The sequence below is a fragment of the Tachyglossus aculeatus genome, chromosome 2 (assembly GCF_015852505.1).
Source record: "Tachyglossus aculeatus isolate mTacAcu1 chromosome 2, mTacAcu1.pri, whole genome shotgun sequence".
NCBI classification, from domain to species: domain Eukaryota; kingdom Metazoa; phylum Chordata; class Mammalia; order Monotremata; family Tachyglossidae; genus Tachyglossus; species Tachyglossus aculeatus.
The window spans coordinates 85,778,494-85,801,483 of NC_052067.1; the positions used below are offsets into that span (position 1 = coordinate 85,778,494).

Genomic DNA, 22,990 nt, shown 5'->3' on the forward strand with positions numbered 1-22,990 from the left:
TAATAGCGATAGTAGTTGTACTCATTAAGTGCTTACTCGATGCCAAGCATTGTACTAAGTGCTGGGGAAAATTAGAGATAATCGGACCAGATTGTCAGTCGCTCATGAGCTCACAGACTAAGGGGAAGGGAGAAGAGGTATTTAATCAGTGGAGGCAGTAAGGTTTAGTGGGCAGAACACAGGCCTGGGAGTCAGAGGGCCTGGGTTCTTATCCCAGCTCTGCTACTTGTCTGCTGTGTGACCTTGGGGAAGTCACTTAACTTCCCTGTGCCTCAGTTATCTCATCTGTAAAATGGGGATTAATGCTGTGAGCTGTGTTCAACCTGATTAGTTTATATCTACCCCAAGACTTAGATGAGTCCCCGGCACACAGCAAGTGCTTAATAAATACTTAAAAAAATGAAATACCTGTTCTACCTCATACTTAGGATGTGAGCCCCATGTGGGACCTGGTTATCTTGTATCTACCCCAGTGCTTAGTACAGTGCTTGGAACATAATATGCACTTAACAAATACCATTATTCTTAATCCCCATTTTACAGATTAGGAAACTGAAGTTAAGTGATTTGGCCAAGGTGGCACAAAAGTCAAGTGGCAGAGTAAGAATTTAAACCCCATTCCTTTCACTCCCAGGCATGTGCTTTTCACTAAGCAGATGAATAGATAAGTGAAAAAATAAGTAATATAAGTAAAATTATATATATATATCCCAGGTTATAACTACTGCAAGCTACAACCACCCTAAATATACAACCTATTTTGTTGGATGTCTTACACCATACATATTCCCAACTCACACAGGTGCTCTGGGTGAGCAGTACAGGGAAGTAAATTCCTTCATGCCCCCTCCCAATCTGAGGTGAGATTAAGCAAGCAACAATGAATGTTTCTTGAGAAAAGTCCTGCTCACAGTTTGTCAGATTTTCAAGGCATTGAACAGTCTCCTAAGCAGAGAATCTGCTGAAATGAGGAAGACACACTTTAGAAATGGATGGTGCCGATGTCTAGGAGTTAATTTACATCTTAGGGAAATTGCTGTCCAAGAGCCTCATACTAGCAATACAACGTATCGTCACAAGATGCCAATCAGATGAAGAAGTTAGGGTTTCTCCACCACTCTCTGAAATTTTGCATCAATTTTTTTTAAAGAAAAGGAATGAACTTATAAATAAAACTGAAGAAGAAGAAGACCCTGGAGGAGAGTGGAATTCAAAGGTGTGTAAAGATGCTCAAAAGTAGTTGGTCTACTGCAAGGTGCTTTAGGAGGAAAAGAAGAAGGCTGTTGTTCAATCTTAATTGGATAAATTCTTCAGTGCTGTTGAAAAACCACTACCACAGGCAGCAGAACAAGTTTCTACTTCTACCGCCACCTGCAAAGACTTTTATAATCATAATATAACTCTCCTTTTATTTGAGATTGTTATAATTTGAGTTACTTTAATATAGACTGAACAATAATTTAAAAACACAAAACATTGCAGGATATGGCACATAAAGGACTCTCATGTCACTTTTCCAAAAGTGTTGGCTCAAATCCCAATTTATAAGAGGTAAATTTATGGGAAAATGTACCCTACAATATAATAATTCACAATACAACTACATTTTCAAAGAACATAACCCAATTTTGTCAAAAAGTGATCTTGTATATACAAGTGGTATGGATTGTTTTTTAAATCCAAGTTTTAGGGATGAGTACTGGGCTGATACAACCTGGATGTTATTCAGAGAAACCGTCCTGGGAGAGGTGAGTTTTCAGATGGGCTTTGAAGATAGGAGAACTGTGGCTTGGTGGATTTAGAAGGGAAGGCAGTCTGAAGCCTACTACAATTATCATTATGGTATTTGTTGAGTAATAATAAGGACGCTATTTGTTAAGTGCTTACTATGTGTCAGGCACTGTTCTAAGCACTAGGGTAGTTAAGAGGTAATCAGATTGTCCCACGTGGGGCTCACAGGCTTCACCCCCATTTTACAGATGAGGGAACTGAGGCACAGAGAAGTTAAGTGGCTTGCCCAAGGTGACACAGCTGACAAGTGGTGGAGGTAGGATTAGAACTCACATCCTCTGACTCCCAAGTCCATGCTTATCCTCTCAGGGTCACATCTGGAGAGTTTCCAGGACTCTACCAGTCTCAACTATGGGAGGGAGAGTCAAGCAGAGACCTACCCATTCCATTCCTAGCTTGGCCAGTGGTTAGTTAGTGGAAGGTAATCTGCTCCAAATTAAGACTCTTCTGTGCTGGGAAGTAGTGGCATGGGAAAGAGAGACACAAGTTTATTGCATGGAAGGAAGCAATTGTAAACCACTTCCATATTTTTTACCAAGAAAACTCTTAGGATACACTCCCGGAAAGATTATAGATGGAGGTGGGGAATTCTGGGAGAGATGCATCCAAGGTGTCACTATGGGTCGGAGACAACTCGACAGCATAAAACAAGACAATTTTTTGAGTGTTTACTGTGTGCAGAGCATTGTACTTAATTGCTTAGGTGAGTATAATACAATATAGCATTGTTAGATACAGTCCCCTCCCATAGGAGTTTACACTGGAGGGGGTGGCAATCATTGAAATAAATTACAGATAGGGGAAAGGGCAGAAAGTAGGGCTAATGACATAAGTGCTGGGGGATTGAAGGGGGTGAATATCAAATGCTTCAGGGTGGGGTGAATATCAACCATGTAGGCCACACAAAGGGAGGGTGCATAAGGGAGATGAAGGCTTAGCCAAGGAAGGCCACTTGGAGGCACTATGATTTTAGGATGGCTTTGAATGTGGAGAGACTCACATTCTGGTGGTCTGTTGGATATGAAGTGGGAAAGAGTTACAGGCTAAAAGGATGTGGGCAAGGGGTTGGTGATCATTCATTCTTTCATTCATTCAATCGCATTTATTGAGCGCTTACTGTATGCAGAGCACTGTACTCTGCTTGGGAAGTACAAGTTGGTAACATATAGAGACGGTCCCTACCCAATAACGGGCTCACAATCTAGAAGGGGGAGATGGACAACCAAACAAAACATGTAGACAGGTGTCAAAACCATCAGATAGGTAAGATGGAGGTACAGTGAGCAGGTTGGTGTTAGCAGATTGAAGTGTGTATGCTGAGTTGCAGTAGGAGATCAATGAGGTGAGGTCAGAGAGGGGAAGCTGATTGAGTGCTTTAAAGCTGATGGAATGGAATTTCTGTTTGATGTGGTAATAGACGTGAAACCATTGGAGATTTTGAGAATTGAGAAGATAGAGAGCAAACATTCTTTTTAGAAAAATAACTCACATAGCAAAGTATGGATTGAAGTGGGGAGAGACAGGAAGCAGGGAGGTCAGCAAGAAGGGTGATGCAGTAGTCAAGGTGGGACTTATTTATCATAATAAATGCTTGGATTGGAGTGGGAGCCATTTCAAAAGGGAGGAAAGTATGGATTCTAGAGATGTCATGAAAGTAGAATCAACAGGATTTGGTGACAGATCAATCAATCAATCATATTTATTGAGTGCTTACTATGTGCAAATCACTGAACTAAGCATTTGGGAGAACAGAATAAATTCAAAAGACACGTTCCCTGCCCACATGTGGGTTGAATGAAAGTGATGAGTTCAGGATAATACCCAAGTTATGGGCTTAGAGACAGGGAGGATGATGGTATTTTTATTGGGAGAATGTGACTCCCCTCCCTGTGACAGCCTGCAGGATTTTTAAGGTCCCTTATATCAAGTTTTTACTGTCTCTTTCCTGGCTATGCAGGGAAATGGAAAGCCAACATATCCTCATGACACTGATCTCTGGGAGGTGCCAAGCTAACAATGGGATGGAGACAAAGAGTATTAACAGACTAAGCATGGGAACTGAAAACCCACACACACACAAAAATCAAGATAGGAAAGGATGCCAGTGTCAGCTTCTGAAGAAAAAACTGGCCTAAAGTCAGGCCCAGAGCATTAGACTAAATAAAGGCTTCCCGTCCTAAAAATGAAATGTGTGCAAATTTCTGGAGGCAGTGATATCCAGTTCCACATTTTCACACAAGAATCCTGCCATTTCCTCCAGCTCTCTGGGTTTCTTTTGGAGGGAAAAGACAGCAGCACAGAAGGTCTTCCTCCAAACAAGTCTCTTTTGTGTGGGATCTTTTCGGTAATGTGAATGGAGAGGAATTCCAGGGCTGTGCTATATTCACCAGAAGCCCCTGAGCATGCGATCAAACCTGAAATGATTTTGTTTGCAGTGCCAACACTGGTCACCCATCACCCAATCAACAAGTGCAGAGATGTCTTGGGTCCTTTTATTATAACTTTAGCCAGATAATCGAAATGATCATAGACTCTAGACTGTAAGCTCCACCCTAGAATGTAAGCTCCTCCTCTTGACTGTAAGCTCCTCCTTCCAACTGCAAACTCCTAGTGAGCAGAGAATGTGCCTACCAACTTTATAGTATAGGATTCTCCTAAGTGCTTAGTACAGTGCTCTGCACACATTGTGTTCAATAAATACCACTGATTGATCAATCATAGTGGGTGCTGAGTCAGTCAGCCAATCAATTATATTTATTGAGCACTTACTATGTGCAGAGAACTGTACTAAGCACTTGGGAGTGTACAATAAAACAATAAACAGACACATTTCCTGCTCACAACAAGCTTACTGTCTGGAGGAGGAACTCACATTCTACAGAGAGCTCCAAGGGATCAGAGATCAGGACTGTTTGAGAAATCATCACTACTAGAATTTTTCTGATTTTATTTTTGCCGTTTAAAGATACCTCTTTCCCTTTCCTAGGTTTTGGTGAATGATCATATTGTGTGTGTGCGTATGTGTGTGTGTGTTGGGGGGGGAGGGTGTGTAATCTCAGTGCCAGCTATAGATTTCCCAGATTCTGTGTTTTTGCGTGTACCTACACTTCTAATTGCCTGTTTATACGTAAAATATATTTTTAAGCAGTAACTAGCTATGAACATAGTGCTAAGTGCAAAGATCAATCCAAGATAATCAGATCAGACACAGTCTTTGTCCTGAATGTGCCTCACAATCTAAGAGGCTGGTAAATCCAGTATTTCCTGTCTATTTCACAGGTGAGGAAATAGGTAACTTGACATTGCTACTGGCCTAAGGTCACAAAGCCCACCAGTGGCAGAGCTGGGACTATAATTATCATTATCATTACTACTTTCTCCATTAGCCATACTTCTTTTTTTCTTTTTTTATGGTACTTGTTAAATGCTTCCTGTGTGCCAGGCACTGGGATAATTCTAAGATAATCAGGTTGGTCAGAGTCCCTGTCATTCATGGGGTTCACAGTCTAAGTTGGAGGGAGAAGGACTTAATCCCCATTTTACAGGTGGGGATTTTACAGAAACTGAGCCACAGAGAAGGTAAATGACTTGCTCAAGGTCAAGACAAATTGTGGAACTGGGATTAAAGCCCAGGTCCTCTAATTCCCAGGCCCATGCTCTTTCAGCTAGACAACATTAATTTAATAATGATAGTAATGATAATAATTGTGGTCTTTGTTAAGCATTTACTATGTGCCAAGCACTGTAGCAAGTACTACGGTAGTTACAAGATTATCAGGTCTGCGGGGAACTCACATTCTAAATTAGAGGGAGAACAGTACTGTGTCCCCATTTTGCAGATGAGGAAATTTAAGCACAGAGAAGTTAAGTGACTTGCCCAAGGTCACACAGAGGACAAGTAGCAGAGCTGGCATTAGAACACAGGTATTCTGACTCCCAAACCTGTGCTCTTCTCACTAGGCCATGCTGCTTCCCTGCTTTCTGGGACCCCTGTTGTGTTGTACTTTCCAAGTTCTTATTACAGTACTTTGCACACAGTAAATGCTCAATAACTATGACTGATTGGTATTTTGAATCAAAGAACAAACTTTTATTATTTTCTAATTCACCTTGTACTTCCATAACGAACTTCACTACTCATAAGAGAATCCAGTAGTCTGTAGGGGCATAGGATAATTTCTTTTGGATGGTATTTGTTGATAGTTTATTATGTGCCAGGCACTGTACCAAGTGCTGGGATAGATAAACACTAATCAGGTTGGACACAGTCCCTGTCCCACATGGAAATCACAGTCCTTACCCCCATTTTACAGATGAGGCAACTGAGGCACAGAGAACTTAAGTGATTTACCCAAGGTCTCACAGCAGATTAGTGTCAGAGCTGGGATTAGAATCTGAGTCCTTCTGACTCCCAGGGCCAAACTCTATCCACTAGGCCATGCTGCTTCCCCTAGGAGTGTAGTTTTCTAATCTACACCTCCCTTTATGTTGAATGGTTTCTTCTGGTTGGTTTCCCCAGGCAGGATCTGTGTGATGGGCAAATTTGACTGTTGAGTGCTTGCCAAGTTTAGGCAGGGTCTGACTGGTGTGAAAATCTGCCTGCTGAGCCCTCCCATGATAGTGATGCAACACCTGATGGCTGAGCAGGGGAGGAGGTGCAACAGATGTGGAGGCTAATGGAGCCGTTTATTCTGGGTATTTTACAGCCCCAGCAGCTCTTTTTCTTGAGTCTACTCTTCCAGGGGATTCCCCCAAACCACCAGTCAAGCTTCCTCCCTACTCACCCACCCAATCCTGCTTTTCATGACAATAGGGTGAATCAACTCACATTCACTCAGGGCCCAGCCTTCCAGCTCCCAGAAAACTGGGGGTAAATGGGTGGTCTCCTGGGAGGGAGTTGTTTTACCCTGCCTATTCTCCCCATACCAACTCCTCTTTGCTAGGAATTGAGCCTTAGTAGACCTAAGAAATCAATCAGTCGATGGTAATGCTTACTCTTTGCGGAGCACTGTACTAAGTAAATGAGAAAGTACAAAGCAAGAGAGTTGATAGACATGATCCATGCTAACAAGAAGCATACAGCTAGAGAAGGAAAGGGAATACTCACTTAATAAACCTACCTCTGAAGCAATCAGCCTTGGAGAATTTGTCATGCCTGAGGTTCTCTATGTGTAAAGTTGGAGCAGCTTCATAGTAGCACCTAAAGCACACTTCAGCGGCCCCCCAAAGCTATTTACAAACTAAAGCCAGAACACCAGGGCAACAAGAAGCCATCTGATGCCCCAATCAGCTTTCCTCTCCCTCTAGCCACTGCTGGCATGAAGCCTGGTTTCCCTACATTTTGAACTTCAGGAAAGTTGTTACAGTTTGTAACGAAGGATTGCCTGCCTGGCGTGGCAGTATCCCTCTGGCAACCCCTCTAAGTTTAATATTTTAAAAATATTTATTGCTATTGATATACTCACTGTTTTGTATTAGCTTGTTTTAATTGTGATTCTTCTATAATATGAACTGCCTTCCCACAGATTGTGAACTGTGTGTGGACAGGGACAGTTTCTTAATCCAGTGCCTAGTATACTGACCTATAACATACTAAATGTTTGTAAGTTCTTCGAGGCCAGGGATCATATTAACCTATTCTATTGTAGTCTCCCGAGCACTTTGTTCAGTGTCCTGCTCTCAGCAAGTACCACTGATCATTTGAAAGTGCTTAATAGATTTTAGTAATGAAAACAAGAATAATTAAATTGACAATAAAGTAAAAGGATACCATAGAGGGAAATGTTAGGAATGTTAATAAGGATTTATTTCAAGGAAAACATGGTTTCTCTGTTTATCCATGAGAAGCAGCATGACTATTGGCAAGAGCATGGACCTCTGAGCCTGAGGACTTGTGTGCTAATCCTGACTCTGTCATTTGTCTGAAGTGTGAATTTGAGCAAGTCACTTAACTTCTCTCACCTTTGAAATGAGGATTAAATCCTTCTCCTCCTTGCTTAGACCATGAGCACCACGAGGGACAGGGTCTGTTTCTGACCTGATTACCCCAGCACTTAGAACAGTGCTAGACATATAATAAGGGCTCAACAAATATTATAATAATAACAATAAAAACACATTGTGTGTGCTCCTACTTAGTCTGTCAGCCCCAGTAGGACAAGGACTCTGTCCAATGTGATTAAATTGTATCTATTCCAGAGTGTAGAACAATGCCTGATACATAGTTAAAAAGTGCTTGACAATAAATGATAATTATTGTTATTTATAACATAAGCATGCTTATACTCTCAGACCACACAAAATTAGACACACACACATTGAGGGATACATACACAGAAGCAGACATACAAGCTTCTATGCACACAAAGCAAAACAAAATGAGGATTGGTGAAGTACTGGCCCCAAGAAGGACTGAATCAAAGAGAGAGAGAACATTGAAAGAGGAAAGGAGAGCCAAAGAGGAGAAAGTGTATAAAATACTTCGGCTATTTATCCCCAACAAAAGATAGGCATTTCTCTTAATCTATAGGCAATGGCTCTTGTTTAAATCCAGCTTTCTAGGAATAATTTTAACTGTATTTCCTTAAGGAAATAATGTGTTACCTGCATGTAGGTGGAGTGGATCTATGTATCTATGTGTGAGGGGGACTGTGTATGTACCTAATTTTATATGTATATATATATATATAATGAATATTCATGAGTATGTGCTTATGGAGAAACGGGCATGAGGTAGGTGTGTGCCAGCTTTCATAACATTTCTGGCATACTTCAGTGTCTTATTTTAAACACCATGATATAACTCAGGAAACCATGCAAAACATACATCTAAGGTACTGTTAAAAGTATATGAAATTAAACACAGAAAAAATAAAGGTTGTCTTACATAGTCATAATATTTTTCTTTCACTGGTCTTCTTAATGAAGTTAGAGACAGGGTGGTCTAGTGAAGAAAGCCAGGCTGTAGGAGACAGGCCAAGGGCTTGTCTTATCATTCTAGTCTGATCTCTGATTTTCTGGTGACCTTAGATAGGTCTATTAGACTATTGGAGCCTCAGTTTCCTTATCTGTAAAATGGAGTTAATAATAACATTTTCTTTCTCCCTCACATGAATACTGAATGGAAGTAACTAAAGGAAAAAAGTACTTCAGAAAAATGTAAATGCTCTAAATACCCAATGTGCTATTAGTGAATGGCCTACCTAACTCGGACAACATGGGGTGAGGTAGGGACAGACTTTCTGGATCTAACTCTCAAATTTTTGACTGAGGCTGATTTAAATCTAATACTTATTGTTCTTTAATGTATGTCTGATGTCTTTATAATGTTCAATCTGGACAAAAGTTCCCCTTTCTCTGTTTTATGACCTGACAAAATGAAGAGATATTCATGACAATGAGCTATATAACCCTCCCAGATGTTCTTTTCTAAGTCCAAGTGCCAGAATGACATAACTATGAGGGCTAGCCAGCTGCCGTCAGACTTGAATAAGCTCTTAAATCGATACATTTCCAAACTGCCTGGAGAGAATTCATTATCTCCAAAAGCCTTCTTCCTCAAAGCCAGGCGCTGGGTGGAGGCGCCCTTCCCAAGCGCACTGAACTTCTACTTTGGAAAAACAGCTGCCAATTCGAGAGGAAGTAGGCGGTACGTTATCTCAGAAGTACTCATCCTCGCCTACTCGAGATCCTTCTTAAATCCCAAGATAAAAATCTCACAGTTCCCAATAAGAAAAAAGCTGAAGCTAGCCAAAAAAACTGGGACTTTCTTTCATTTGCTCTCTGTTTCACCATCTTCTTGTTTGTTCTGATCATGCTGAGCAAAAGAGTGCAAGTGCCGTCACAGAAAACACTACAACTCTAATCAATTCCGTCACACAGGTTTTCGGTTTTGAAGCTTCTGTGAGTGGGCTGATGACTTACTACAGGAGGCTCCATCAACAGCCTTCCCCTGCTGGGGCCCTGAATCCAGCCCCAAAGCCCACAGCTGGGGTAACAGGCTGTGGGTTGGGTTTCAGACAACACTACCCTGGCAGAAAGTCACAGGAAGTATGTGTAACTGTTTCCAAAAGTTCAGCTTCAGAAATGAACCAACGCACTCCAAGTTCAGCAGCTCTAGAAGGTAGCATTTTGTTCACCATATATGGTTTCCACCCCACTCATTCCATTAGCGATGAGTGTGTCACTGGGTTTGGTGGGCACAGAGCTGATATTCAGCCCCACCTTAAAGGCCCAAGGACATCTCTATGTGGAAGAGAGGCACACCGCAATTTTTGTTCTTCAGCAAGTACAGCATCCTAAAGCGACTTTCCCTGTTGGTTATAAATGGAGTTTGTCCTTATCACTCTGTAGCTCACTGGGAAAGAATGCTAACCAGTCGAAGAATGAGACACCCAGGAAGGCTGCCCAGGAATAACTATTAAAAAAAAAAATACACCAAAAAATGCCCCAAACACTTGCCTACAGACGTACAAAGCCCATACCATTTTGGCCCTCAAGCTCTTTGACCTTAGGAATGACGTGATTATATATAGAAATAGAGAGAGAGAGAGAAAGGAGTGGGGGGTAGAGAGGAGATTAGGTCAGTGGTAAAAATGTGCTTAAGTGGATCCTTTTCCTTTCAACTGGCCTTTAAAGGCACTCTTATTATCTGACCCAAACTGTGCAGTCATGCTGCAAGCTCCAGGAATGAACACAGTACATGTAAGGGCCTGTCCAGAAAACTATCTGTAAAGCCAATAGTATGAAACAACTAGTAAATGCTACAAATATTCCAAAAGAGACACCACTGGGTCAGTAAGTGACCACAGTAACACAGACTTAGAAAATGAGTGTTTTTTTTCTCAAAAGGAAATAGGAAGAAGGATACAGAAAATAACTATAGATGTGCCACATTGTCTTTTATATCTGAAAACAGTAAATATAATTATATACAATTTTCTTTTGTTTCCATAGGTACTGGGGATAAAGTTATTTCCCTTTGGAACAACTTCAGGGACCTTCATAAGGCACGGCATACATCTCCAAAGCTGTTTGCTCTCACAGTATTCTGGCTAACTATCTGGACAGTGCCACTCATTTGTAAAAAGGCAATCTGTGACTTACAATATTTTGAGTTGCAATGAAGAGCATAGACAACATTTCTTAGTGTACACCCAATTTCAGCTTTTCAACACATTAAGCACCCAATCAGTTTCCCTACTCCTAATTTACCTTGCTGATTTCCTATTACAATCCAGCCCACACACTTCATTCCTTTAATGGCAAGCTACTCACTTTATCACATCTATCTCATCACTTACCCCTTTCCCAAGTCCTCCCTCTGGCCTGGAATTTCCTCCCACTTCACATACAACAAACTACCACATATTACCTTCAAAGCCCTACTAAAATCATATCTCAAAGAGGCCTTCCCTAAGCCCTCATTTCAATTTCTTCCTCTCCCTTCTGTGTCACCTATGTAATTGGATCTGTACCCTATAGGCACGTGGTATTCATCCCACCCTCAGCCATACAAAACTTCTATACATGTTTGTAATTTATTTTAATGTATGTTAACCTTTCTAAACTGTAATCTCCTTAAAGTCAGGAAATGGAGTCTACCAGCTCTGTTATGTTGCACTCTGCCAAGCACTTAGTACAGTGCTCTGCAAACAGTAAGTACTAAATAAATGTGATTGATAGATTGCCTGATTATTGGAGCTTAGGAAAAGTGGAGAAACAATTTTAAATGCTTCAATAGTGGGGAATCCAAAGAAAAATTTAAGGGAGCAGGAGGGATAGGGGATGGAAACTATCTTTAAGTCAATATGAGTATATCGGTTTTGTACTCTATCTATAATGAATTGATTATTCCACTTTGGGCAGGGAATGTATCTGTTATATTGGTATATACTGTTGTATTGTACTCTCCCAAGCACTTAATACTGTGCTCTGGACAAAGTAAGCACTCAATAAATATGATTGACTGCTTGACTGAGGATAGTTTTAGTAATATAGGGTTTCAGACTTCAGTTCAATATTTCTAATATTGTTTGTCTGAGAAAATTTGTATTATAAATCCAAGGACTCCCAGGGGAGAAACTTTATTTTCTACCCAGCTGCCAAAGAAATACTCAAAGATCCTTCATCTCTCAGGGAGGTGAGATTAAAAGAAGACTTCCATCAGGAAATGTCTCACCTTTCTCTACAATAACTTCCCTGTCCTTCTGAATATTCTTATAATTAGGTTGATCATACATTTCTTGTTTACGTAAACCAAGTTACTGGAACATCTTCTCAAATGTCCAGGCTTTAGCCTTCCCTTTCCGAGAGTCTGGGAGCCCAGGTGGGGAAGGGAGTGTGATATGAAAGCTTTCCCCATTCTATAATGTTTTTATTTCAAGTCCTGGAAGACTGGAGTACTTAAACAAAACCTGTACTGAGGCAGATCCCTAGACATGGACATCCAAGCATTTAACAAGAGCAAGAGTAGCTGAAATAATATTATATTTTAGGTTGACTGGTTTAGCTGGGACACTCTCAATTCTAGGACAACTCATCAGTCAATAAATGAATGAGTGGTATTTACTTATCTACTCTCTTCTCTCACTCCTTTCCAGCTCTCCTTCTTCATTCCCCTCAGGCTAGCCTAGAATGCTTTTATTATAATTAAATGCCATCGAGTCATTTCCGATTCATAGCCACTTTGTGGATATACTTTCTCCAGAATGTCCTGTCCTCTGCCATAACCTGCAACCTTTCTAACATTTCCTTCATTATTGTTGTTATGGTCCCTATCCATCTGGCTACTGGCCTCTTCCTCATTTTCTCTGAGCTTTTTGTAGCTTTGTTGTCTTCTCCAGAAAATTAGTCCTCCTGATTTTCTGTCCAAAATATGCTAATTTAAGTCGAGATATTTGGCCTTCCAAAGACCACTTTGGTTTAATTTGCTCTAAAATCAATTTGATGGTTTTTCTGGCAGTCTATGGTATTCACAGAAGGCTTCTCCAACACCACATTTCAAAAGAATCAATGTTCTTTCTATCCTGTTTTTTCACTGTCCAGCTTTCGGATCCATACGTTGTCACTGGAAACACCATATAATTGACAACTTGCATTTTTGTGGTAATTGTTACATCAACATGTTTCATGACTTTTTCCAGACTCTTCATAGCAAGTCTTCCTAAGATTAATCTTTGGTGTATTTCTTGACTACTGGTTCCTTTATTATTGATTAATGATCCCAGGAGAGAACACTGTGCCTCATTCTTAACTTTCCCACATCCGGCCTCTTGTTCATGTCCTTGCCCTTGCCAGGAACTCTCTTCCCATTCAAATCAGCAAGACCACAGTTCTCCCCATCTCCAAAGCCCTTCTGAAATTGCATCTCCTCCAGAAACCCCTCCTTGCTTAATTTATCTTCAATCCAGGTTATATCACCCCAACTACCACTCCAGCATTCCTGAAGCAACCGTCCACTCATGTATTCACAACCATTTATTAACTTCTGTGCATATCAACTTATATTCCCTATTTGAAGTACCAACACACATACATATCCACTTCTCCTTCCTCCTATAATAATAATAATAATGATAGCATTTATTAAGCACTTACTATGTGCAAAGCACAGTTCTAAGCCCGGGGGGGGGGGGGTTACAAGGTGATCAGGTTGTCCCACGGGGGGCTCACAATCTTCATCCCCATTTTACAGATATGTATAAATTACTTCAGTGTCTACCTCCCCCCTGAATTTCAAGACCCTTGAGGAAAGAAATCATGTCTCCTAGCTCTATTGAAACCTCCCAAGTGCTTAGTTCAGTGTTCTGTAAGGAAGAACAGCATGGGAGAAACAGCGTGGCTCAATGGAAAGAGCACGGGCTTTGGAGTCAGAGGTCATGGGTTCAAGTCTCAGCTCCGCCAATTGTCAGCTGTATGACTTTGGGCAAGTCACTTAACTTCTCTGTGCCTCAGTTACCTCATCTGTAAAATGGGAATTAAGACTGTGAGGCCCCCGTGGGACAACCTGATCACCTTGTAACCTCCCTAGCACTTAGAACAGTGCTTTGCACATAGTAAGTGCTTAGTAAATGCCATTAAAAAAAAGAAAAGAAAAGAAGCAGTGTGGCTTATTGGAAAGAGCACAGGCTTGGGAGTCAGAGGTCAAGGGTTCTAATCCCGGCTCCACCATTTCTCAGCTGTGTGACTTTGGGCAAGTCACTCAACTTCTCTTTGCCTCAGTTACCTCATCTGTAAAATGGAGATTAAGACTGTGAGCCCCATGTGGGGTAATGATTACCTTGTATCTACCCCAGTGCTTGGCACATAGTAAGCATTTAGTAAATACCATCACTATTATTATTATTATTAATGAGAGGCACACATTAAACACTATTAGTTGATTTGTACAGTTTTCCTTATAGTATCTTGGACAGCCTATAGAACTCTTGATTACCTAAGTTAGGTAAATGGGGTATATAGTAATTTTACTTAAAATCCAAATCTTTCTTCATCTTGACAGTGTCTCCACTGTCTTTTCAATGTGGCTTTTCCCCCTCAAAGTTGAGTCCTTAATTGTCTGTGTTTGGGGACCCTGATGCCATTTTGGAAACCTGGACTGGGTCTTATGCAGAAATGGTAACAGAATAACAAACCTTATGGTCCTTGCTGTCAGTGACTTGACATGGAAGCATTTAGTTACAACCCAAGTGATTATAGATAGTGTGCAGAGAAACATGAACCCTGGACCTTGAGTTTAAATAGAATTAACTGAGTTTCGAGTTTCTGTTTTGTCCAAGCCCATAGAACTAAATCACAACTCAATGAAACTACAAAATTGCATACAGCCATACATACTGTGCTACTAATGAGTTTGGGCCATTTTGCTTGGAATCAGAAATGCAGGCCATGCTGGGAACAATTACAAGCGTTTCACAAGTAAACAAAACATCCTGATCTAGAGAATGTTTGCCCAGTCCAGTGATACCAAAGAGGATCAAGGCATAGCAGTACGGTACTAAAATGCTTCAAAACCTAATAGCTTTCTGGGACATTTTTAACCCTAGTCCACAGAACACTGCCAAGTCCAAATAGCCCCTCAATTTGAATCCAAAAGTAAAGAAGAGCTCAGAATGGATTTACTTCAAGTATTTGACATTTTCTCAATTTAAGCAAAGAGTCCCAGGCAGGACCCAGAGCTATTTAAAAAGTGACTCTTCCGAGTGGTTTCTAGCAACTTGCACTTCAAAGCTTTTGAATATCTTGGTTCCTTTCTTGATTATATAATTTGAAATCACCCAGATTAATCCTTGCCCTTCCAAGAGCTTGTCAGGTATCTAGTAAGCAGGTGCCAGTGAAGGAATGCTCCCTTGATTTGCCTGTTCTCGTATAGGCACATCGTTATATGTTGGGCCAAATGCTATTTCATGATCTTAATTAATTCCTTGAAGACCTTTCAGTCTGTAGACTCATCTCCACTGTGTCATGTTTTCAAAGTCTCTCCCACTTGTCTTTTTTGTGGTATTTATCAAGTGTTTATTGTGTTTCAGGAACTGTACCAAGCACTGAGATAGATACATGATAATCAGTTTGGACAATATCCATGTCCCATTTCGGGCTCACAGTCTAAATACACATTTTACAAGATGAAATGACTGAGGCCCAGAGAAGTTAAGTGACTTGCCCAAGGTCACACAACAGACAAGTGGCTTAGTGGCATTAAAACCTATGTCCTTCTGTCTCCCAGGCCCAAGCTGTATCTACTAGGCCATTCCACTTCTTCTTCTTCTTCCAAGCTGTCCCTTTATTTGTTTATTTGACATGGCTGAAATGGCCCATGCTTTCTCCCAAATATAACATTTAGAACAATCCCTAGGTAACTCAACCCAGACACCAAAATATCCAATGGGGATGATTCCTCCTGAGATTCAAAATCCATCTTATCCTTAGCCCATATGCCAAGACCCTTCCTTCTACCCTACTGTTTTGCCCTATAGAAAATGCCAGTCAGACATATTTAGTTTCTTTTCCATGAAGGGAAGAATACAGCTCAAAGAAAGAGCAGTTCTTCCAATCTCTAGGAATAATATTAATGATAATTTTAGTATTATAAGTGCTCACTATATACCAAGAATATACTAATACACTATAATCAGATCAGAAACAAGGAAGTGGTGTACCTAGGATTAGACTTCAGGTCCTCTTACTCCCAGGTCCCAGCTCTTTCCACTAAGCCATAATTGATTCTTTAGACTGTAAGCTCAGTGTGGGCAGGGAATGTGTCCATCAACTCTGCTGCATTCTACTCAACTAAGTGCTTAGTACAGTGTTCTGCACACAATAATAAGCATTAAATAAATACAACTGATTGATTCAGTAACAGAAAAGAAATTCTGAAAACTGCTAATAAGAGGTAATAGACCATTGGCAGGGATGTGGTAACTAATAGGGTATTTGAATAAATGATGAATCTGTTTCCAGAACTCTCCACCTACTCTCAAAATACCCCAGGAAAAAAACTCATATGGTCCTGTCAGGCTAATAACTGTCCTCTCTAGTTAAAAGGAAAGAAAATGGTCAAAATATAACATTTTACACAAGAAAGACATTTCAAATAAATGTAATTGGAGCCTCAGAGGCAGGGCCAGAATAAAGAGGAATTACAGCAGAAGAGGTTCTTACATCAAAGGTAGAGCTAGTCCTCAAATGTATACCCACCCTCTTCACTCAAGAACTGTAAACTTTGATCTCAGTTTCAGTTTAAACCACCATCGAGGTCCAATTTCCCCCCTTCTTCACATTTCCAACTCCTTAAAATTGGTGTCAGCAAGTTCTCATCCTCCCTTGCACCTGGGGAGAGTGGACATGTGCCAAACATCAAGGGAAGCTGGCCAAAGAGGCTGATTGCTCCAAAATGTTGTCAACTAACTTTGCTGCTTGGTTCTGAAGTAGAGAACAGACCCCGGAGGAAAAGGCTGGAGTAAAAGATCCCTGCTAAGAAAAGGATCTCCAAGGGACTTGCTTTCTCAGTTCTCTGGAACCTCAGCATTTTTCTCATCTTATGGAATCTCAGGTGTTAACAGATGATGGCCCAGGCTGACAAGCCCCATATTGTGAGAAAATGGGAAAGAGAAACATTGGTGAGGTGGAATTAAGAAGAAAGACAGGATATTCAATGGAGAATAAGGAAATGGGGTCTTCCTCCTGAATCATCTATCGGTTGTTTTTATTGAGTGCTTGCTGTGTGCAGAGCACTTCACTAAGCACAAGGGAAAGTACAATATAAGCAAGTTGGCAGACATGTTCCTTGCCTACAAGGAATTTACAGACTAGGGGGAGAACATAAAAGCTAGGGGGGGTCATTTTGGGCAAGCTATTATATCTGCTTGCATGACTACCCCACTTTTTGCATACATTTTAAACCTAAAAATAGTGGGGAGGCTATTATCTAGGATTATATAAAAATTAAGTTTAGCAAAAAGGGGAACAGAAAATAAAAAAGGAGGAAAGAGGGCATTATAGACTGCCTCACTTCTACTGCACTTTCTTGAATTCTGCATAGTGGCGCCCAGTAAATTAACCCTCCCTCCCTCTTTGCTTCCAGATCTGCATGTCTCAGTAAAAAAGGTTCCTCCCCTTTGATAGCTGTATCTGCCACACTGGCATGTTATGACCCTTCTCTTTTTCCTGCCCTGGCAGGCATTGCTATCACTGCCCACGAAAATAATATTTTATTTACTCCTCAAAAACTTGGGGCATGGAGCAATTACGCAGTAGAGTCAATCGGGTGAGTAAATACATTTCAACTCTCTCTGTGCCATTTTCCTTGTGTCCAGACCTTCCAACAACAAGGGCTGTCTGACATCCTGGAAGGAGCACAGTCGGAATGAGAGGGATGATGAAATTGTGCATTCAGCATATAATAGCTCTTTCAGTTTTTGAGTTAGCAATGATTTAGAAACAATATCTAATGATGAGAGAGAGAGAGAGAGAGAGAGAGAGAGAGAGGGAGAGAGAGAGAGAGAGAGAGAGAGAGAGAGAGAAACAAAGAAAAGGACAATCTTTAGCCTTGGGAGAACATTGTTCCTCTCCATCTTTTCATGTAGGGCTATTGCTCCTCAGGCTTGAATCATACATCCAATCTTGGCAAAGGACTTTCTAAACTGGGCCTGGTTTCTTCCTCTACTTAAAGCAAAAACTGCCCCAAGTCAGCTTCAAGGCTCCCTAGCAACTCTCCCCATTTCTTATTTTGGCTCTTTTCACCTGCTATTCCACAACATGCTCTCTTTGTTTTGCCCAATCTAACTTTCTAACATTACTGAGCTTCCAAATCTATCAAATGTCCCCTTGTTCATATTGTTCTTCTGGTCTGGAAACCTTATGGAAAAGAGCATGAGCCTGAGAATCAGGAGCTTTCGGTTCTAATCCCACTCTGCCACTTGCCTGCTGAGTGACCATGGGCAAATCACTTAACATCTCTGTGCCTCAGTTTCCTCATATAACAAACAATTAGCTCTCAATATATACCGATGATTGATTGATAAAAGAATAGGATACGTGGGAGCCACATGTGGGACAGGGACTGTGACCCATCTTCTTATATTGTTCCCACTCCAGCAGTTACTGCAGAGTTTGGCACATAGTAAGCACTTAGTACAGTGCTCTGCACAAAATAAGTGCTCAATAAATACGATTGAATGAATGAATGAATAAATAAATACCACAATTATTACCATCATAATAATAATAATTATATTGTAAGCTCCTCCCACTAGATCATAAGCTCCTTGTGAGCCGGGATCATATCCACCAACTCTGCTGTACTGTACTCTCCAAAAATCTTACTATAGTGTTCTGCACACAGTACCACACTCAGTAAATATCATTGATTGATAATTGTTATTTCTGTTACTTTTGAAATTTGACAAACCACAACTCTCCTCAGCTTTCGAGTAGTCCTAAAATCCCATCTCCTCCACCAACAAGCCTTCCCTAATTAACTCCTAAAATGGTGAGCCATATTAACCCAATTACCACTTTTAGCATGTATGCATTCATTTGTACCTACCCTTGGAACTTCTATAAATATGTATAATCGATAGTACAGTTATTCTATTATTTTGTTAATGATGAGCATTTAGCTTTAATTCTATTTATTCTGATGACTTGACACCTGTCCACATGTTTTGTTTTGTTGTCTGTCTCCCCTTTCTAGACTGTGAGCCCATTGTTGGGTAGGGACTGTCTCTATATGTCACCAACTTGTACTTCCCAAGCGCTCAGTACAGTGCTCTGCACACAGTAAATGCTCAATAAATACGATTGAAAGTGAAAAGTGAAACTCTTCATTATTTTATTTAATTTGTTATTATTTTTGTGTTGGTCTTCCCCATTACAGTGTTAATTTGTTGTGGGCAGGGAATGTATCTCATAGTTCTGTTGTATTTTCTCAAGGGCTTAGTAGTGTGCTCATTCAAGAATTAGTTATGCAGATGACTGTGTCCTAGAAGTCCCCTCCCAGGAAGACACTCATTCATTCAATCATATTTATTGAGTGCTTACTGTGTGCAGAGCACTATACTAAGCGCTTAAAACATATAAATGAGTGTGTCGGCTGGGATCAGGGAAGCCATGAACCCAACCAAAACTTTATATTAACAAACTGAACTAAATACTGGCCCAGAGCATGGATCAATTAAACAGCAATAGAAAAGGATGTAGAAAATAGAATCAAGAAGGCCAGCACATCCTTTGAGAGATGGACAAATTGTACTTTCCAAGTGCTTAGTACAGTGCTCTGCACACAGTAAGCGCTCAATAAATATGATTGAATGAATGAATGAAGAACAGAGTATGGCATCAGTGTGGTACCATGGCTTCAGACCAAATTAAAGGACTTCAAGGCTGTAGTGCTCTACAATCTTCTCTACAGCTGGGACACTTCTATCTGGGAGCCGCAGCTGGGAGACCTCTAGCTGGGAGTTGGGGAGGGGGGTCATTTTGGACAAGCTATTATATCTACTCACATGATTACCCTACTTTTGGCATGCATTTTTAACCTAAAAATAAGGGGGAGGCTATTACGTGGGTTCATATCAGAAGTAAGTTTAGCAAAAAAGGAGAACAGAGATTTAAAAAAAAGGAGGAAAGAGCTGAGATTATGAACACTAAGTTCTGGAACAGTCAATTTCTTAGCACCAAAGTTAGGTTCACCTTATTGAATTTACTCTGGGTGGGATATATGAGGAGAATGAGAAACAAGCAGGACATCAGAACAACTGCTATATGGAGAGTTGAAACTGGGAAACAAAAACTGGGGTGGGGTGCAGAAGAAACAGCTTAGGATATGGCAAAATAAAGCATAAAAAACTATTATTCAGTCATATTTACTGAGTGCTTACTGTTTGCAGAGCACTGTACTAAGTGCTTGGGAGAATACAATATAACAATAAACCGATACAATCCCTGCTCTAATTATTAGACAGCTCTTCAGAGGGGGTGCAGTCAGTGCAGAGGAAGGGGATCCTACAGGAGTCTGGGTTGCCTTCGATAATGCCAGTGATTTCTGGATTTTTGAGCATTCCTTTATTTCCTTTATGCACAGTTGATCTTAATGCTTAAAATGCATTCCCTATTCTAAAACTGCTCTGTTCCATTATTTCACCATGTTTAGCATATAAAGAAACAAGCAGAGTAAATTAACATTAGAATTAAAAAAAGCCTACTTAGATTTAGATTTTCCTTTAAGACAAGCAAAAAGTAGTTCTAGCAAGCCAATTAGGACAACCGATGGGATTATGTGAGCTATCACGTTAATATTGGATTTTGTAAAGTAAATAAATAAACAGCAAGCAGGTCTTTCTATTTGAAGACAAACATGATTCATCGTATTCCCTTTGGGACCTGAAGTATCCTCTGGGGTTTGTTATAACTTCTCTCTCTCCAGGCAGAGGGAAGCTATGTCAGGTATGCTGCTATCTCCTTAGGCCCATCACTGATCTCAGATAAATTACATTGGCACATTCCAGAATATATAAATGGATCGGTTTAATTTCAGTGCAGTTCATTCATAGATAACATCCTGGCAGAGCTTAAGGATAAAAAAAAGTATTAGCCATGGAGACCAAATATACAAGGAGATCTTAAATGAGTTCTGGGTGAGGTCTGGATGGAAATAAGATTTCAGGGAGACTTTGTGACCGTTTTCTTACTGATAAGTTAACCACAGGCTCCCCTACTAAATCAAAATGATATGAAATTAAGCTCTGTAAAATAACAATAATAATAATGATATTCATACAGTCAAGCACTTAGTACAGTGCTCTTTACGGAGTAAGCACTCAATAAATATGATTGAGTGAATGAATAAATGAATTCAATCTTATTTGTTGAGCACTTCCTGTGTGCAAAGCACTGTACTAAGTGCTTGGGAGAGTACAATATAACAGTAAACAGACACATTCCCTGCCCACAGTGAGCTTACAGTTTAGAGGGGAAGACAGACATCAATATAAATAATTACAGATATGTACATAAGCGCAGAGGGGCTGGAAGGAGGGGATGAATGAAGGGAGCGAGCCATGGTGATATAGAAAGGAGCTGGAGAAGAGGAAAAAGGGGGTTTGGTCAGGGAAGACCTCTTGGAGGAGATGGGCCTTCAATAAGACTTTGAAAGGGGAGAGAGTAATAGTCTGTTGGATTTGAGGAGGGGGAATGTTCCAGGACAGAGGTAGGATGTGAGCTAGAGGTTGGCGGCGAGATAGATGAGACTGAGGTACAATGAGAAGGTTTGCACTAGGGGAGTGAAGTGTGTGGGCTGGGCTATAATAGGAGAGCAGCAAGGTGAGGTAGGAGAGGGCAAGGTGACTGAGGGCTTTAAAGACAATAGTGAGGAGTTTTTGTTTGATGCAGAGGTGGATGGGCAACCACTGGAGGTTCTTGAGGAGTGGGGAAACATAATCATAATATAATTATAATAATGTATAATGCATATTCTATATTATACGATACATGTAATTTATAATTATAATGTAGTTATTATAATAAAACATTATTAATAACAATAACATTAAGAATTGTTGTATTTGTTAAGCTCATACCATTTGCCATGTGCTGTATTAAGCAAAGGGGTGGATAGAGAAGCAGTTTTGGCTTATTGGATAAAGCACGGGCCTGGGAGTCGGAAGGACCTGGGTTCTAATTCTGGCCCCGCCGCAAGTCTGCTATGTGGCCTTGGGCAAATTACTTAACTTCTCTGAGCCTCAGTTACCTTATCTGTAAAATGGGGATTAAAACTGTGAGCCCCATGAGAGACAGGGACTGTGTCCAACCTAATTTACTTCTATCCACCCCAGTGCTTAGTACAGTGCCTGACACAAAGTAAGTGCTTAACAAATATCACAATTGGTATTATTATTATGACAAGCAAATCAGGTTTGACACAGTCACTGTCCCACAAGGGGCTCACAGTAATAATCCCCATTTTTACAGATGAGGTAACAGAGGCACAGAGAAGTTTCTTCAGTACCCATCTTTGTTAAACTAGAGTTTGCCTTTCTCCATGAAGCATCATTGATGGTTGAACGCTTATAGGATTCAACACATATAATTTAAGGACTGTCCAAGAATTTTAGAAACTTTGAGCAACAAGAATGATTCTCTATGTTTTACAACAAGAAAAAGCAGGTAAAGCTGAGATTGGGAAGAGGTTGGCCTGTAGTTGGTCACATTTTGCCATTTTTGGAGAGAGAAGGAGCTACAACCAGCTTTCCCCAGAGACACGAAAATTAGGGAAGCCCAGACCTATCTCAGGGACAGAACGAAGTCATCCCTGATTCAAGAGTAAAATAATTTCGGGTTGAACCAGTCCAGTATCAGTCATTCCCTTCCTAGAGAACTAGGCTGAACACTGGAAATGACATCTAAAGAGGAACTTGGAGAAACTGGAGAGGACTCCGGAGAAAGCCACAGAATGGCAAAAGGCTTAGGTCAAATGGTCCCTTAAGAAAGGGTCAAGGAACAGAGATCATTCACCAAAGAAAAGAAACAATTAAGGAACAATTTTACTCACAATCTGAGAGCTTCAGTTATACTGGGAATGGCTGGGCCTCAATCCAGAACCTGTGCTTTCACGTGGGTAGTGTTTATGGGGGGATCAGAAGGACCTGGGTTCTAATCCTAGATCTGCCACATGTCTGCTGTGTGACCTTGGGCAAGTTAT

At 40.6% G+C, this 22,990-nt stretch overlaps 1 non-coding gene across 1 annotated transcript; it reads left to right on the forward strand.

The window, feature by feature from the left end:
- Positions 1-2,090: 2,090 nt before the first annotated feature.
- LOC119924918 lies at positions 2,091-2,228 on the forward strand. The gene has a single exon (XR_005449596.1). It is a non-coding gene; the product is annotated as a small nucleolar RNA SNORA7 (small nucleolar RNA).
- Positions 2,229-22,990: the final 20,762 nt, after the last annotated feature.